Source organism: Dipodomys spectabilis, unplaced genomic scaffold (assembly GCF_019054845.1).
Source record: "Dipodomys spectabilis isolate Male_0828 unplaced genomic scaffold, ASM1905484v1 ptg000335l, whole genome shotgun sequence".
Lineage (NCBI taxonomy): Eukaryota > Metazoa > Chordata > Mammalia > Rodentia > Heteromyidae > Dipodomys > Dipodomys spectabilis.
The window spans coordinates 4,725,165-4,742,467 of NW_024871012.1; positions in this window are offsets into that span (position 1 = coordinate 4,725,165).

A 17,303-nucleotide genomic window follows, 5' to 3' on the forward strand; every position below is an offset into this window, starting at 1 on the left:
GACGAGACCTTGGACAAACGACTGCAAAGGTGAGATCGGGGAGGGCATCGCACACGGGCACCGCACACGGGCACCGCATGCGGGCACCGCACACGGGCACAGCATGCGGGCACAGCACACGGGCACAGCACACGGGCACAGCACACGGGCACAGCACAGGGACACCGCACACGGGCACCACACACGGGCACAGCACACGGGCACAGCACACGGGCACAGCACAGGGACACCGCACACGGGCACCACACACGGGCACAGCACACGGGCACAGCATGCAGGCACCACACACAGGGCACCGCACACGGGCACAGCACACGGGCACAGCACACGGGCACCGCACACGGGCACAGCACACGGGCACAGCACAGGGACACCGCACACGGGCACCGCACACGGGCACTGCACATGGGCACTGCACACGGGCACCGCACACGGGCACAGCACACGGGCACAGCACACGGGTACAGCACACGGGCACCGCATGCGGGCACAGCACACGGGGCACAGCACACGGGCACAGCACACGGACACCGCACACGGGCACCGCACACGGGCACAGCATGCGGGCACCGCACACGGGCACAGCACACAGGCACCGCACACGGGCACAGCACACGGGGCACCGCACGCGGGCACAGCATGCGGGCACAGCACACGGGCACAGCACACGGGCACAGCACACGGGGCACAGCACACGGGGCACCGCACGTGGGCACAGCATGCGGGCACAGCACACGGGCACAGCACACGGGCACCGCACACGGGGCACCGCACGCGGGCACAGCATGCGGGCACAGCACACAGGCACAGCACACGGGCACAGCACACGGGCACCATCTGACGGTTTCAGCCCATTATTTTTGGCCATGCGGATTCTAGCTCCATGGTGAGTCAGAACATCATGGTGACAGGAGCAAAGTGACAGACAGACAGGCAGACAGACAGACAGACAGACAGACAGATAGACAGACAGACAGACAGACAGACCAACCGACCGTATATACACCTAGGACAAGGCACAACCACCAAGGAACCCGCCAAAACCCACCTACTTCCTCCAGCGAGGCTGCATCTCCTGAAGTTCTCAGAACCTCACAAAGCAGCACCGCCAGCTGGGTACCAAACCCTCCGTGCAGCTGTGTGAGACACTTTATATTCAAATCACAATAGTTATAAACACTTCAAGTGGCCAACAACAAGAGAAGGGATAACCACAATGTGGTCTATGCATACAATGGAATACTCCGCCTTAAAAATGCAAAAAGCACAGACACATATACTACTAGGAAGAGGAAACAGAGGGGCAGGGGGACTAATCGTGAAAGAAGCCAGATACACAAGGCCACGTATGTCTAATTCCATTTATATGAAATAGCCATTCTAGTCAAGTCCAGCAAGTCACAAAGGAGTGACTGGTTGCCAGGGAGCCGGGGGAGAACTGGAGTACAGTGCGGCCGGGGAGGGCGGCTGGGACGGGACGCTAAAATAGGAAAGTTCCCTTCAGGAAGATGAGAACCTTCTAGAATGAGAATCAGAATTAGATGTTGGTGATGGTTGCACAACGTTGTGTACTTAATGTCACTTAGCTTTACATTATAAAATAGCATAATAATAACCAACTCTATGGTTTGTCCATTTAGAAGTTACGTTGCTTCTCATCAAACTCTGCCCCTCCCCACCAGACACACTCACCTAGGCCTGAAGAAGCTCATTGCTTGTCTTGTCTCTGAAGTCCCAGGTTCAGCCGAGCATGTGGGAAGGGGAAAATCACCAAGGGAACCATTGCAAGGCGCCGGCCACCCTAGATGGCAGAGAGAGGAAAGTCAGAGGGAGGGTGGGCCTTCGGGAGCTAGGCCCCTCCCACACACTAGAAACGTCACTCATGGACAGAGGCGGTGACAGAGGCACTCAACCCACAACAAAGCTTGACTCTGCAGGACAGACCAAGCCAGCACAGCCACAGCACTTACTTCCCTTTGGACAGGTGCTTCATCCCAACGGGGCAACTAGGACACAAACATCCTCAGGTCCCCTAACCCCACCCACGCAGCCTGACTGGTCACCCACAGTGCTGAAATGTGAACACGCGCGTGCACACACACATGCAAACACACACACACACACACACACACACACACACACACACACATGAAGCTGCTTTCTTGAGAATTCAGAGAATTCCCCACCTGCCTAATTACTGATTTCCAGGGCCCGGGAATGGAGGAAAGGGTATTTCTCAAAGGGGACTTTGTCTCTGGTTGTAGCTCAGCTCATCCTGTGTCTGCCTTCCATGGGGTCACTCAGCCAGATCTCCAACTCTTGGTTCCTCATGACTGCTTGCATCTGCTCCCAGTTTAACCAGACACCTGACTGGATAGACGCAAAAGGAAGCAGAAGAACCTGCAAGTAGAATTCCAGTTTTGTAAATGTGTCTTAGGAGAAATTAATGAAAGGTCATTCAACAATAGGTTTACAAGGATTGTTTAATCATGACAAGATTATTGGATTGTGTGGCTATGTTTCCTTCCCTTTTCTGCAATGTCTATTTGTGTTTTTTTGTTTCTTGATTTGGGGGGAGGGATTGTTGTTCTTGTTCTTGTTGATCATGAGGCTTAAACTCAGGGCCTGGGCACTGTCCCTGAGCTTTTTGCTCAAGGATAATGCTCTACCATTTTGAGACATACCTCTACTTTCAGTTTTTGAGTGGTTAATTGGAAATAAGAGTCTCATGGGGACTTTTCTGCCTGGGCTGGATTTGAACCAAGATCCTCAGATCTCAGCCTTTTGAGTAGGTAGGATTACATTCATGAGCAATCAGTATCAATTTTTCTGTTATAGAAGAAAGAGGTAGAATAAGAGTTGGGGCCTGGTGTTATGTAGAAGTCACATCTGTGGGAACTCATAAATGCCGCTGCTATTTTACTTCATTGTAATCTTTATCTCTAACTGGACCACCTCTCTAGCTCTTGGTTTCTCTACAAATGAGCTCTTAACTTTGCATATCTTTCTCCATTTTGTCAGTTAACAAAAAAATTTTCTGGAAGATAGCAGAGGTTGATAGATTAATACATCAATCTAACAAGTAATGATTTAGAAACAGAACAGAATCCAATGAAAGAAATCAACCACAGAAAAGAGAGCAGATGTCAGGAGTGTCCAGCTCAACCTGAACCCACGTCGGTAACTTCCACCCAAGTCATGAACTAGACAATGGCCAACCCCACAGGGCCACACCGGCTTCCCGCAGGTCCAGCCCGGCTCCCCTCCCCTCACACCAGCTTCCCGAGAGTCCTGGCCACGCTCTCCTCCGCCACTGTGTTTCTAACACTACAACCCAGCTTTGCCTATTTCTAAATGTCATGTGAATGAATCACTATGTATGTACGTATCTGGCTTCCTTCATACAATGTAATAATTATCACGTCCATTCGTGTCACATGCGGCAGTAGTCTTGTTTGAGAATGCCAAAATCTCTACTCATCTGGCAGCTTCTCCTTTGCTATTTGCAAATCGACAAAGGCCTTTAAGGGACATGTCACATGGGAACAAACGTCCTCTCCAGTGCTTTGTGTTGTTGCTTTGCTGTTTTAAGAAAAAAGTTCTCCTGAAAGTTTTCACTGTTTTAAGCTCTCCAATATTTAAAAAATTCCAACAGATGAATCACACACACAAATAATACATTCATATGTGTGTATGAGTCTGTATATATATATGTATATTTATCTATATGTGTAACATGGGTAGCTACATCAAAATTGAGTACAATAAGCTAGTTAGCTGTTTAGAAAGAACCTACAACCATAATTTAATGGCAAAGAAAATCCTGGCTTTTCTAATTACCCAGTATTATTATTACTGCAATACACTGAGTGCTGCCCTACAACTAATATGCGAAACACTTGGGTTTTGAAAGGTGGGGGAAAGGTTAGGATGTAGGGACAAGGAGTAGGTCGGGTGGGAAAGCCTTTGAGGGTTGCATCTGGCCCCCAGCTCCTTCCTTCTGCGTCCTAGCCCCGGTGAGATCAGCAGCCTTTGCTACCAGGGTGCTCTGCCCTGAACTCAAAAATCAATGAAACCAAGGACTATAGTCTAAAATGAGTCAAAATAAACCTTGCTTCCCTGAAGTTATTTATGTAAGGCATTATGTCATAGGGACAAAACCCAGCTAATGAGACAGTTTTACTCTGTCGAGATGCTAGAAAGCCCAGAGCTCAGTATTCATAACTCATAAGTCAAATTTTTATCACTTACAACTTGCTCAGATTTTTTAAAATATATAAATACATATACATCATTGTTATTATACATGTGATTATGTACATAACTCAGATAATGTGTACATAACTTTTTGGACAATGTCGCTCCTTTCCTTGGTCTCTCCCAGAACTCCCTCCTGTCCCTACCCACAAGTTTTCAAGATATTATCTCATGAGTATCACTGTTGCTTTTATTCACCCTTTGCCCCACACTTTCTGTGACCCCTCTTCCCACCCCAAAATGAATAAACTTACAAACAAGAAAAAGGTAAATAAAACAAAAACAGTAACAAAGGGAAAAAAATCTCATTTCCATTTTTTAAATTCAATATATATATATATATATTTCAATATATTATTTTATATGATCATATGTGCATAGTTATTGAACCTTGTGATCCTCTTCTAAGAAATCCTCCTTTGGAATTGGATTCTGTGTGAATATCTAGAGACCTGTATAATTTATCATGTCCCAGTGTATTTTTGTCTTTTACCATCCAGTGTGTTTACTTGTAGATTTATAAACACTTTCCATTTCCTTACAAATTGTACCATATCATTCTTTCAGATGGAGTAGAATTCCATTGTGTATATATAACACATTTTCTCAATCCATTCATCCACTGAGGAACATCTGGGTTAATTCCATTTCTTGGCTATAGTAAACAATGCTGCAATGAACATGGTTGTGCTGATAGCTTTAGTGTGGCCTTGTTTGTGATCATTTCGGTAAATGCCCAGGAGTGGGATTGCTGGATCATAGGGAAGCTCTAAGTTTAGTGTTTTGAGGAATCTCTATGCTGCTTTCCAGAATGGTTGAACAAGTTTAAATTCCCACCAACAGTGTAATCCCACCAGCATCTGTTATTGTTGGTTTGATAATGGTCATTCTAATGGAGTGAGGTGGAATCTCAATGTTGTTTTGATTTGCATTTCTTTTATGGCTAGCAATGTTGAAGATTTCTTCATATGTCTATTGGTTGTTAAATGAAGCCACCTCCTAAGCAATGATGGTAGCCTCCAAGCCCAAGGCGGGACCCTGGATAAGACAAACTTGCAGACATGGCCACACAGCATGGGGTTACTCACTGGATAAGGCAAACTTGCAGACATGGCCACACAGCATGGGGTTACTGAAGGCCACACATCCCAGGCAGCATGGGGTTACTGAAGGTCACACATCCCAGGCCCTTCCCTCGCGGCTGCTGCGTAGTGACAGTCCAGGTGAGGGAAGCAGATGCCGGTCAGCCCACTCACTTTGCCCTTCAGAGGGACTTTAACCCCTGCAGGAGTCTGATCTGAATGATGTTCTTACAACTTTACCAACGTTGTGACCCTAAAACACTCTGTTTCATAAGCACCAAAAAAAAAAGGGAAACTATGCAAAATCTGAAAGACCTTCATTATATCAGTCAGCAATGGAGTACTAACAATGCTGACTTACAAACCAACCTACAGGTCAGCAACTACTCTGTGACTCCCTAAGTATTTCTCTGACACCTGTTAGGGTAAGACAGAGACTTTATCAAGGGAAGAAGGAAGTCAGGGGCTTCCAGAAGTTCATGTGGATGCATGAAAAGATTCTTGAGACTGGGGATCAGAATTTCCTCGTGGGTAGGAAAATGCACTGGCTCTGCAAAGGGGAAAAGGAGAGAGAGAACAAATGTTTGCTCACCAGCTGCCCAATCTGCAATTTCCTATAAACAGATCATCACTTCCACACTCATTTCTCAGAGACTCAGCCTGGATCTTCCTTGCCCAATATCCTCAGTTAGAAATTGGACCACACACCTCTGTAGACAGAGACGTTGCCAACCCTACAGCTTTTGTGAGGCCACACCCATGCCTACCCAGCATTGGAAGTGAGCTCTGAGATGCTAACAAGACACGGCCACCTTCTTTCTTTTTGGAGGGGGGGGGTTCCGGTAATGGGGCCTGAACTCTGGGCCTGGGCGCTGTCCCTCAGCTCTTCAGCTCAAGGCTAGCGCTCTACCACTTGAGCCACAGCGCCACTTCCGGCTTTTTTCTTTTTGCTTATGTGGTGCTGAGGAATTGAACCCAGGGCCTCATGCATGCAAGGCAAGCGCTCTACCACTGAGCCCCTTCCCAGCCCCCATGGCCACCTTCTGTAAGAGCTGAGCCTCTGTGTTCCCTGTGTGTGGCCCCATCAGGAAGAGACACACACAGAACCCACATATAGCGTAGACACACACAGAACCCACGTACAGCGTAGACACACACAGTGTTGCACAGTTTTGCACGCTTGCCATTGGTGTGGGGAGCATTGAGCTCACGGTCTGGTGTTTTATGCAGTCTCCCTCGAGCGTTTGCTTTGGAATTTGATACACACAGCTATTCATGGAGCTTTCACCACAGAGTGTGTTTCTATCACCATGACATGCAAGACCTTGTCTGCAGAAATATCCTGTATTTGTGCTAGAGGTCCAATAACTACTCTTTCCCATAGATCCCACAAACAATTCCACAGGCTCCTATTTCATGGTAATTGGTTACAGAGGATTATACATGTGTTTTGCACAAATCTTCTTTTACATCCTTTCTCTGGAAGAACTACTCCCATTATGTTTCATTTCATATATATATATATATGTATATATATATATATACGTATATATACATATATATATACATATATATATATACATATATATATATGAAAGCTCTATCAATACTTACTATACAGATTGGTAAACTATGGAAACTACAGTCATACTTGAACAACTGAATAGCAAGAATCTCAAGGATGAAGGTCTGCTTCTGGTTTTCCTACCAGAACATGTACAGAGCCTAAGAAAATGAAATGACAAGAGTCTGACATTGAATTCACTTCAGAACCCGTTTGCCTTTTTTGTTGTTTTCGCTACCGTTACTGAAGCCTGAACTCAGAACTTGGCACTGTCCCTAAGCTTTTGTGCTGAAGACTGGAACTCTACCACTGGAACCACATCTCCACTTCTGGATTTTTTGATAGTTACTTGGAGATAAGAGTCTCACAGACTTCCCTGCTCAAGCTGACATTGACCCACAATGCTCGGCTCTCAGCCTCTTGAGTAGCTGGGATTACACCCGCATCTACCCTCATCCGCCTCTTACTGAACTTGCTATTGTTCTATTGAAGAAGCACAAGCAAGCCTTTCCCCTCCCTACATGCTGAAGAATTAAACACCAAGAGAAATTTAGCATAAAAAGCTCTTGAAAAACTAAACACCCACATGGAAATTCCCCAAAGAAGGAACCACATGTAATAGCCAAACGCGGCCGGCCCTGTAGTCAGGCAGAGGGTTAGAACACAGACCCAGCTCCTTCCTCTGTCACTGGGCAAAATTGTTGACTTATTGCTGCTTAACAAACCACCTCAAAACCCAGCGGTTTGAAACAGTAACCACTCTCCCATAATCACCGATTTGTGGGGCGCAGATTTGGGCTGTGTACAACAGGAATGGATTGTTGTTGTTCGTGCCCAGAAACGACTAGATGGCCCAAGCCTGGGTGTACATCTAGAGCCTTCATTTTAGCCAATAGGTATTTTGTTTTTTATTGGTTTCTTTGGTTTGGTCTGGTTTGGTTTGTTTCCTATTCACACAGCAAAATGAGGCCAAAACTCCAAAATGAGGCTAGAATATATTCAAGATGACTTTGAACAAAGTCGAGCAGCACAGCTAGACAGGCCAGGCATGTCTGTCTGTCTCTTTTCTTCTTGTTCTCCCTCTCTCTTGCCTTTGCTGACCTCCACACATTACCTCTCTAGACAGACAACCTGGGTTCCTCAAAGCAGAGCCATTTCAGGGGACTTCAGCTTCTTTCACGGACACCAACAAAGCCTTTTTTCTAGGAGCAAAACGCAAAGCCTCCGAGTCTTCTTCAGCCTCCCCCGCTGTTACTGACACCAAGGGAAAAGGTAGAGTGCCCACTTCGTGATGGGAGGGAGGCAGAGGATTTGTAGCCATTTCAGATCCACCGGAGCATCAGTTTCCTTATCTGTAAAATGAAGATTACACACCTGCTTTGATGTGACTGTTGGAAAATGCTATAAGTAAACTATCTGACGTTTAGTAGAATTTTAAACAGGAATCTTCGGTAAGGAAAGAGTTTCAACAGAATACCCAGCACCGCCCAAGGTAAGATTGGCCTTGCACGGGTGAGCAAAGTTTCCCGGGATGTTAAAATGTATCCAAGACAAAAAAGTGTATAACGGAAGTCTCTGGTCTCTTTTCTATTGATTTCTTTCTGATGTTGCTAGCTGTGTATGATTTCCATGGCTCAGGGAAGTCTAGCATTCACTCATAAATCAGAGCCCAGCGTGGTCAGACTGTACACCAGTCCGAGGGCAGACATCGAAGATCCGGAGGAGAAAACAGACACTTAGAACGATGTCTGCCTATAACCCTCAGGACTCAGGAAGCTGAGGTCCAAGGGACTGCAGTTCAAAGCCAGCCCCAGCAGAAAAGTCGACCAGACTCTGTCTCCAGCTAATGAAAAGAATGGTGGGCTGGAGGCATTGCTCAAGTGATAGAGCACCAGTGGAGCGAGCAAGCTAAGTACTAGGGCCTGAGTTCAAGCTCTAGAAGGGCCAAAGAAAAAGAGATCCTGTTGTTGGAAATGGCCATGCCTGGATGCTAAGCCTTCTGCAGTGATATAGCTTCATTTGAGGGCTGAGCCAGACATGAAAAACCAGAACACGAAAACCTGACAGGAAACAATTCCAGTTGAAATCCCAGTCCTTCTGCTTGACACTTAAGACAAGTTATTTCCTCTTAGCAACACTCCCTTTTTTTCTTAACCCAGAGGTGTATGGCATGCAGGAAAGCCTAAATTCCGATGGAGAAAATTACTCAGCTCTCAGATTTTGAATCCATTCTGGAAACTTCCCATCTTTCCATGGACAGTCATATCAACAGTGTAGGTAACTGGTATTTGGGGTTAGGAACTAACTGACCTGAAAGGTCACGACAGAATCTAAGCCTGCAGTGGTGGGTGAGCAGCATGGGGCCGAAGACCTTTCCAGAAAGCTGAGTGCTCTTCTATAGCTATCAAGAGCCTGCGCGTCTGTCTTTTCTGCAAGTCCGCTTCATTTCCTGCCACTTGCCAAGGTGACAGTGGCTCTGGGAGTTGACGGGAGTTTCTCCATCTACTTTCTTGGTGCTATCTGTGTCTGGGGCTGCTGCTGACCTGCATCTTTAAGAACAACTCTCCCTAAAGCCACTTCGGGCCCACAGCCCTCAAAACAATAGGCGTTCCATTCTCTCCATTTAGCTGTGTCCTTTAGCACTGACCACCGCTGGCTGCTCCCTCCCTTTGAGACACTTCTTTAGGCTTCAAGTAACGCAAAATGCATCTTTTCCCTTCTTCCCTTCCCTTCTTCCTCCTCTCCTCACAGGTCCATCTTCCTCTAGCTGACAAGTGAATTTAGGGGCGCAAGAAAACTCCAAACCCACCCCGGGCCCAACACCGGCAATCCTAGCTACTCAGAAGGCTCAGTTCTCAGCCACTCAAAGCCAGCTCAAGAAGGAAAGCCTGTGAGACTCTTACTTTCAATTAATCACCAAAAACCCACAAGTGGTGCTGTGACTCAAATGGTAGAGGACCAGTCTTGGGCAAAACTCTCAGGGACAGTGCTCAGGCCTTGAGTTCAAGCCCCAGGAACAGAAAAAAAAGACAGAAAACAAAACTTGATATTAGGTTTCTTCTCCATATTTCCTGACAATCTGACTATGACTTTCGCTTGAACACCCACTCTGGCACAAAACGGCGGTCCATTCTTCCGTCCAGTCTACACAAAGTCTCCGTAACACTGCAGAGCCAAAATATCCAGCGCTGCACCATGACCCCTCCTCCACCACACGAGTCCCTCCACCAAGACCTCCTTCCCTATTGACAAAACCCCAGCTGTCTGCCTCTCAAGCCAAAACAGCAAAGCCATTCTCAATAGCTTGCGTTTCCTCTTTCATATCCTGTCTAGTTTACCTGTATTTTTGTTGTTGTTGTTCATGGGGCTTGAACTCTGGGCCTGGGCGCTGTCCCTCAGCTCTTCAGCTCAAGGCGAGCACTCTACCACTTGAGCCACAGCACCACTTCCAGCTTTCTGATGGTTTATTGGAGATAAAAGTCTCACAGACTTTCCTGCCTGAGCTGGCTTTGAACCGTGATCCCCAGATCTCAGCCTCCTGAGTAGCTAGGATTACAGGCATGAGCCACCAGCGCCCGGCTACCTGTATTTTTATCTGCTAGTTACTCCCAGTTCTATTAGAGCTCTCAAAGTACTAGAGAAAAATAAAGGGAATCAATGAAAAGCAGCATTCTTCAACTTATGTTTGTTCATTTGCTGGGAATCGAACTCAGGGCCACACGCTTTCTAAACCATAACTCCAGCACTTGGAACACCCTCTCAGCCCCTGCAGTGGCATTGTTTATTTTGAGGAAGGGTCTGGCCTTATGCCTGGGCCTCTCCTGGGCTGTGGTCTTTCTCCTTGTGTTTCCCCCAGGGCTAGAATAACAGGTGTGCACCACTGGGCGCAGCCATTGGCTGAGATGGATCTCATTAACCTCTCTGTACACAGGCTTCCCTAACTTAACAATATCCTGATCTCCACTTTTTACACAGCTAAGACTATAGTCTTGAGCCACTACACCCAGCTGAGCAGCACTTTTCTTCATGAAATAGACTAATCCAGGTTAAAAAATATATATGGCAGGCAAGTCTTGTCACTCTGTGTGTGTGTGTGTGTGTGTATGTGTGTGTGTGTGTGTGTGTGTGTAGATATACTGGTCACCAAGTAAAATATACTCCTTACCAGGACTCACTGAGAGAAATGTTTGGTAGCCAACACAGTCTACCTGGTCTTCCTACAAAATGCTCCACGGTGGTGCCACCAGAGAAATTCTTTTTTAATCTGTAAATCTGATGTCACATCCAGTAGTTTCTCCCATCCAAGTGGTCCAGTGCCACAGGCCACCAGCCACCAGCCACCGGCCACTGGCCACCGGCCACCAGCCACTGGCCCTGGCCACCAGCCACTGTTTCTCTGTTCTCCAGCTTCACAAGCTTTTTGGCTCCCTCTTCTTTCCATGTTCCTTCTTGACACAGAAAAGCACCGTGGGCTCTTTCTTCCTCTTGTCAGTTTCCTTCCTTTAACGGGATATGATGCGTCATGCTTTATGTGCTGCGGCACACTTGCACTGGTATAAAAGTCTGCCTTGCATAAAAGCTTGCGGCCTCCTGTCTTCCCCACTTACGAGCCCACGAAGATGAAGATGGTCTTTGTCTTCCTCTGATCACACAGTGGGGCTTTTATTAATATTAGGTAAATCTGGCTGTGTAACCCAGGTTTCACAATTATTAGTGATGTCAGTTCAAGTTTATTATTCTCACTGAGTTTTTAGTTTCTTAACATGAACAACAGAGAGTAATTCTGTCTGGGTTACTGTGAGAATCAAGTAGGTCTAAAGTCATGATAACAGGTGAAAATAAAGTTATCGTTTGATGCATGACTGTTGTGTTATTCCTCAAAAGATCTCTCTTTCCTGGTGCCAAGATAATCGGCCTCAATGTTTTTCAGTTTATACTTCTTATTTTTCTACCTCCACTTTTGCTGGGTGAGGGTGTTTTCTTGGGTTTTAGTTTAGTTTTTTTTCTCTCAGTGTTCCTTTTAAATAAAACTAAAGATCCATGCGATTGGTCAGCTCGATTCAAAGTTCCCAAGTTTCTCCTGAATTATAACCCACATCACATGGTTTCATGCCGATCTGATCTTTACCTACATCATTTTTTTCTATTTTTCCTCCTCAGACCATAAGTTCTTCGAGAACTAAGCCCACAGACACCATGTTGTACGTGCTTTGTCATTTTCCAGCTGATAGATTAGAAAGGGCGCAGGGTTGGCATTCAAATGGCCCCTTTGTCTAGCAAAGTGACCCTCGGTCAATCCACACATCTGAAGCCAGGGGCTCGAACCACCCATCTTTTTTAAAATTAATATTTCTTAAAAACCTAATGCCTCACTCCCAATCCCAGAGACATCCACAGATTCGGACGAAAATAATGCAGGTAGCTGCACAGGCATAGCATTTTATTGTATTTTTTTAAAAAGCTTCTCCCCAGGATTCTACAGCCAAGTTTGGGAACTGCTACTCTAAACCACATGTGATGAAAATAGCCTCAGATAACAACCGCTAATGAGATACTGCAACAAGATTGTCGATGGCAAAGGGCCTGGCACGTTATAAACGATCAGTTACTGTTATTAATTGGTGGTAACAGAAGGACTAATACCTAGTCAGAAGGAATGGGCTGATGAATATTCAAGTTTCCCATCAGCCCAGCTGGTGATGCATCCGATTTAGAACCCTTTAAATGCCAGCCCAGTGCTGTGCGTCTGGACTTGCTCTCTGTGGTAGAAAGCCTCTGGCCATGGGGGTGTCTCTCACTAGGGTGTACCTGCCCGTGACACACCCCTGCCTCTCCCTCTCACCCCCTGCCCGCCACAGCCTGTCTTGTGCATCTGGTGGCTGCTGAAGAAACTTCCGCAAGGCCTTCAGCATTTACAGGGCCGACTCTAATACTTGCAGAGACATTTTTGATATCGAGTTGCATCTGAGCCTTGGAAACTATTTTGGGTCAGCTACATAGCAGAAGTTGGAGGCTGGCGGAGAGCCACACCACGGAGCCAAAAATAAATCGAAGACCATTATAAAAATGCTTGAAGTGCCAAACGCATGAGATGTTAAAATTGCAAGATAATGGAGTTGGGGTTTTTTCTAGAAGAAGCTTTCCACTGGGCACCGAGGGTTCCTACCAGGAGAGGGAACTGTTCAGGGAGAAACCCCCTGAACATCAGACTTCTAGACTTCCCCCCTCCCAGAGCATTTCCACTTATCACCCACCAGGAATGAAGAGCACTCCTTCCTTCCCCGCCCTCTGCCCCGTTCGGAGAGCAGGGCCTCCCGGAGGAGTTTCCATAAAACCTCAGCCTCCCACCTGCTCCCATCTCCCCACTCTCCCCCCCATAATGGCTTTCCACAATGCCATCAGACCAGCAATTCGTTATCTGTGGTCGTATTTTCCTGCGCTCCAGGAGAGATGATGATTTCTCCCCAGTACCGCCCTGTGGGGCAGACTTCCTGGAAGGGCCTCTCTCTTCCTTGGCTCTGCCCTGCCTGCCAATCGCAGCTTCCATTGACCCGGTCCGTCCTCACCCTCCTTTTCCCCAATTAGGACCTGCTACCAACTGCACATGGACAGATTTATGCATGGCGAGGGACCAGCTTGTCTCCCACTGACGGTCTAAAAGAAGAGTATGTTCTGTGTCAAAACCCTTTGCACACAGCCCAAGTGTTTTCTTGGAAATAGCTTCTTTCTGACCCAGGCTCAATATTTTTCTAGGTTTGAATTTTATGGACCTGATGCAAAGTCTGTCAACATTTTCTTTGTGTGACTTATTCGGAGTACATCATGTTTCCAAAATGTGCAAAGGCTCAGCGATGTTTCTATTATCCCATGCCAAGAGAAGAAGAGTGTGGGAGAAGACTGGGCAGACTTAATGACCACTGCACAGGGGGTGCTTAGTGCCCTGGGCAGCGTAGGCAAAGGCTGTGTCACCGAGCCAGTTAGTCATATATAATATATGCATGTATCGTATTTTAACATGGCATTTATATTATAGTGTGTGTGTGTGTGTGTGTGTGTGTGTGTGTGTGTGTGTGTGTGTGCACGCTGGTCTTGGAGCCTGACTCAGGGCCTAGGCACCGTGCCTGAATTTCTTTGCTCAAGACTAGTGCTCCACCACTTGAGCCACAGTTGTTTTTTGGTGGCTCATTCGGGATAAGAGTCTCAGGGCTTTCTTGCCCGCAATCCTCGGATCTCAGCCTCCTGAATAACTAGGATTACAGTCGTGAACCAGGACTTCATGGCTCTGTAGAAACATTTTAAGCTGATGACCATAGATGGATTAGCAAAACATGCAAACATTTTGAGATTCTCACCTTTTCCTTTCTCAAAGCTCTCTTTTCTGTGTGTGCTGGTTCTGGGGCTTGAACTCAGGACTCCTGGCTCTTGTGCTCAATACCACGTGGGGCACAGCATCACTTCTAGCTTTGTGCTGACTAATTGGACACGAGTCTCAAAGATTTTTCTACCCAGACTGGCTTCCCACCTTAAGCCTCAGCTGTCTACTTCCTGAGTAGCAAGGATTACAAGCCTGAGCCAGGAGCATCTGACTGGCTATTTCTTTCATCGATAACCAATTTTTTTTTTAAAAGTTCAAACAGCTCCCCACACACAAAACACTGAACTGTCTGCTGATGTTGCCAGCAGACAGACACCCGGACACCTGTGAGAGAAAACGGTGAGGGAGATGAGGTTTGTCTTCCCTTCCCACAGCCCTCCCTGTATTCCTTGCCTGACTTCCATACCTCCATCTCCGTGGAGACAAAGCACTTAGGGAAACTCTGCAAATACAAGGAATTACTCATTTAATGATTACCTTGGAGAACAATCTCATTCTTCCTTTTGTAGCATCTCGTTCATTCTGATCGGCTTTTGGTTCTTCTCTGAAATGTTTTTAGTGTCATTGTTTGTGTGTCAGTTCCAGGGTTTGAACTCAGGGCCTAGGCACTGTCCCTTAGCTTTTTCATTCGAGGCTGGACACTCAACCACTTAAACACAGCTCCACTTCCTCCCTGCCATGTGTGAGCTCCTCACAGGCCTTTCCTACCTCATGGTCATACACCAAAGCACACCACTCCTTACACCGGCTCTGAATCGTCTGCAGACAGCAAAACTGAAATAAGATATACACGTGTGTGCACAGACACAGCTATGTGTGTGCTGTGAGAGTGTGAGCACAGGTTCTCTTGTTTAAATAACTGGAGTGAATCTGTGTCCTGTTCCCACATGCCTTCATGTCCCATCTAAACGGTCATTTAATTCAAATTAAAAAAACTCCAGTGAAGCTGTGGCTCGTACCCATAATCCTAGCTCCTCAGGAGGCTGAGCACTGAGGACCACAATTTGAAGCTAGGCCGGGCAGGAAAGTCTATGAGACTCTTATCCCCAATTAACTACAAAAATGCCAGAAGTGGAGCTGTGGCTCCAAGTGGTAGAGTATTAACCTTGAACACTAAAACTCAGGGACAGCACCCAAACCCCAATTTCAAGCCACAAGACTAGCATACGCGCATGCTCACAAACACACACACACACACACACACACACACCACACACAGGATCTGTCCTTAGAACTAGATTCTACTTTTCTGAATAAAGTTCTTGACACCCCCATCCTCCTCTATCCTGGACTTCATTCTTTGAACTCCTGAGACAAGAGCTGGAGGAGGCTAGCAGCTCTGGCAGTAGAGCCGCAACCCTGGCAGGCATTGTCTGCTGCTGAGCTGTGACAGTAAGCAGACTTGCCTGCGACAGGACTGCAAGCCTGGTGGGTTTTGCTTGATGCTGAAACTAGAAGGGCTGCGTGCACTCTGCCCAGCTAGAGCAACCACAGAAACTTCTGTATCAAGATGGAATGCGAGGATGACAAAGCTGATGTACTACTACAGGATCTAAAATCGCTCAGTCTCTCAAACCTAGTGAGATAGGTATTACCAACCCCTGTTTAGAGGTGGAGAAACAGAGGCACAGAATGACTGAAATAACTTGCTTATAGCAAGTCAGTTCAGTGGATGAGTCAGTGTTGGAGCTGCAGACATTGCATCTTAACTATCTTGCCTGACTACCTCTCTAGGAAGGATGACAGCACCCAGGTTGGCTTAGAGAACATGAAGACGTCAAACAGCACCAGGTGACGGGTGCTCATTGTTCCCCGTATAACACTGACCTTGGTGAGACTGGGTAGGCAGAGAGATCATTTGTTCCCTCTTGGTGCACATACTGGGACTGGGACTTGAACTCAGAGTCTGGGTGCTGTTCCGGAGCTTTTCCGTTCAAGGCTTAGAACTATCTAGCACTGGAGCCACAGCACCACTTCTGGCATTTTGGAGGGTTCATTGGAGTCTTCCATCCTTTCCTGCCCAGGCTACGTGTGAACTATAACGCTCAGATCTCAGCCTCCTGAGCAGCTGGGATGACAGACGAGAACCCTCAGCACTCTGCACATTCTTGGTACTTTCAACCACAGAGCTCACTTGTCAAGCAGAGGACATGAACTCCTTAAAGGATCATCAGACAGAGGCATTGATTATATGGCATGGTAGAATGACTCCCACTGAGTTTGAAACCTTCAGTAGTAGCAATAGTAGTACTAGTAAAGTATTGGAGTAATAGTACTGCAAATGCAAAAAGTAGCAACACTAATAACCACAGCCAAAACAGGAAGAGCCGTGCTGGCACCAGGATGAGTGTAAGCTGCCAGACCGCTTGCTGAGTACTTTCACATTCAGCATTCACATTTCATATTCCCAAAACGGGAATGTTTTTTATTGTGTCACTAGGACAAGGAAAGTCTCCTTGTAACATCTCTGTAGCTTATTAATTTCTTCTTTAATAACAAGAAAGCAGGCTTCAAATTCAGAGCCTCAGTAGACACCATTTTCTACCTAAAATTTAATGTCCTGGATCCACAGTTTTTTTCCCTGTAGTTTTTTTTTTTTTCCTTTTCACTGATAGCCAGTGATCCTGGCTTCCAGATGCCAGCAGTGCAGAGCGGTTCTCACACGCAAACGTGCATTACCACCACAAGGAGAGTTATTAAGACAGCTTTCTTGATGTCATCTCCAGAGAGTCTGACTCCGGGGGGGTCAAGATGGGCCTCATAAATTTGCATTTCTCAGTGCTGTTTCCCATGTGATGCGGACACTGCAACCCAAAGGGCTCTTCTTGAAATGCCACCAAAGCAGTTGCACAAACATCTTCTGGCAAAGAATTCCTTTGAATGAAGCTGTCACTGGAGGAGGGATGAGGGATGAGATGCGGGATGAACGGCTCTCTGGGCTCCCCAGCTCCCTCGCAGAATCAGAGGGCCTCAGAAGCCATGCAGGAAATGAGCTTCGAGATGCCTCACAGAAAGACGCCTCGCA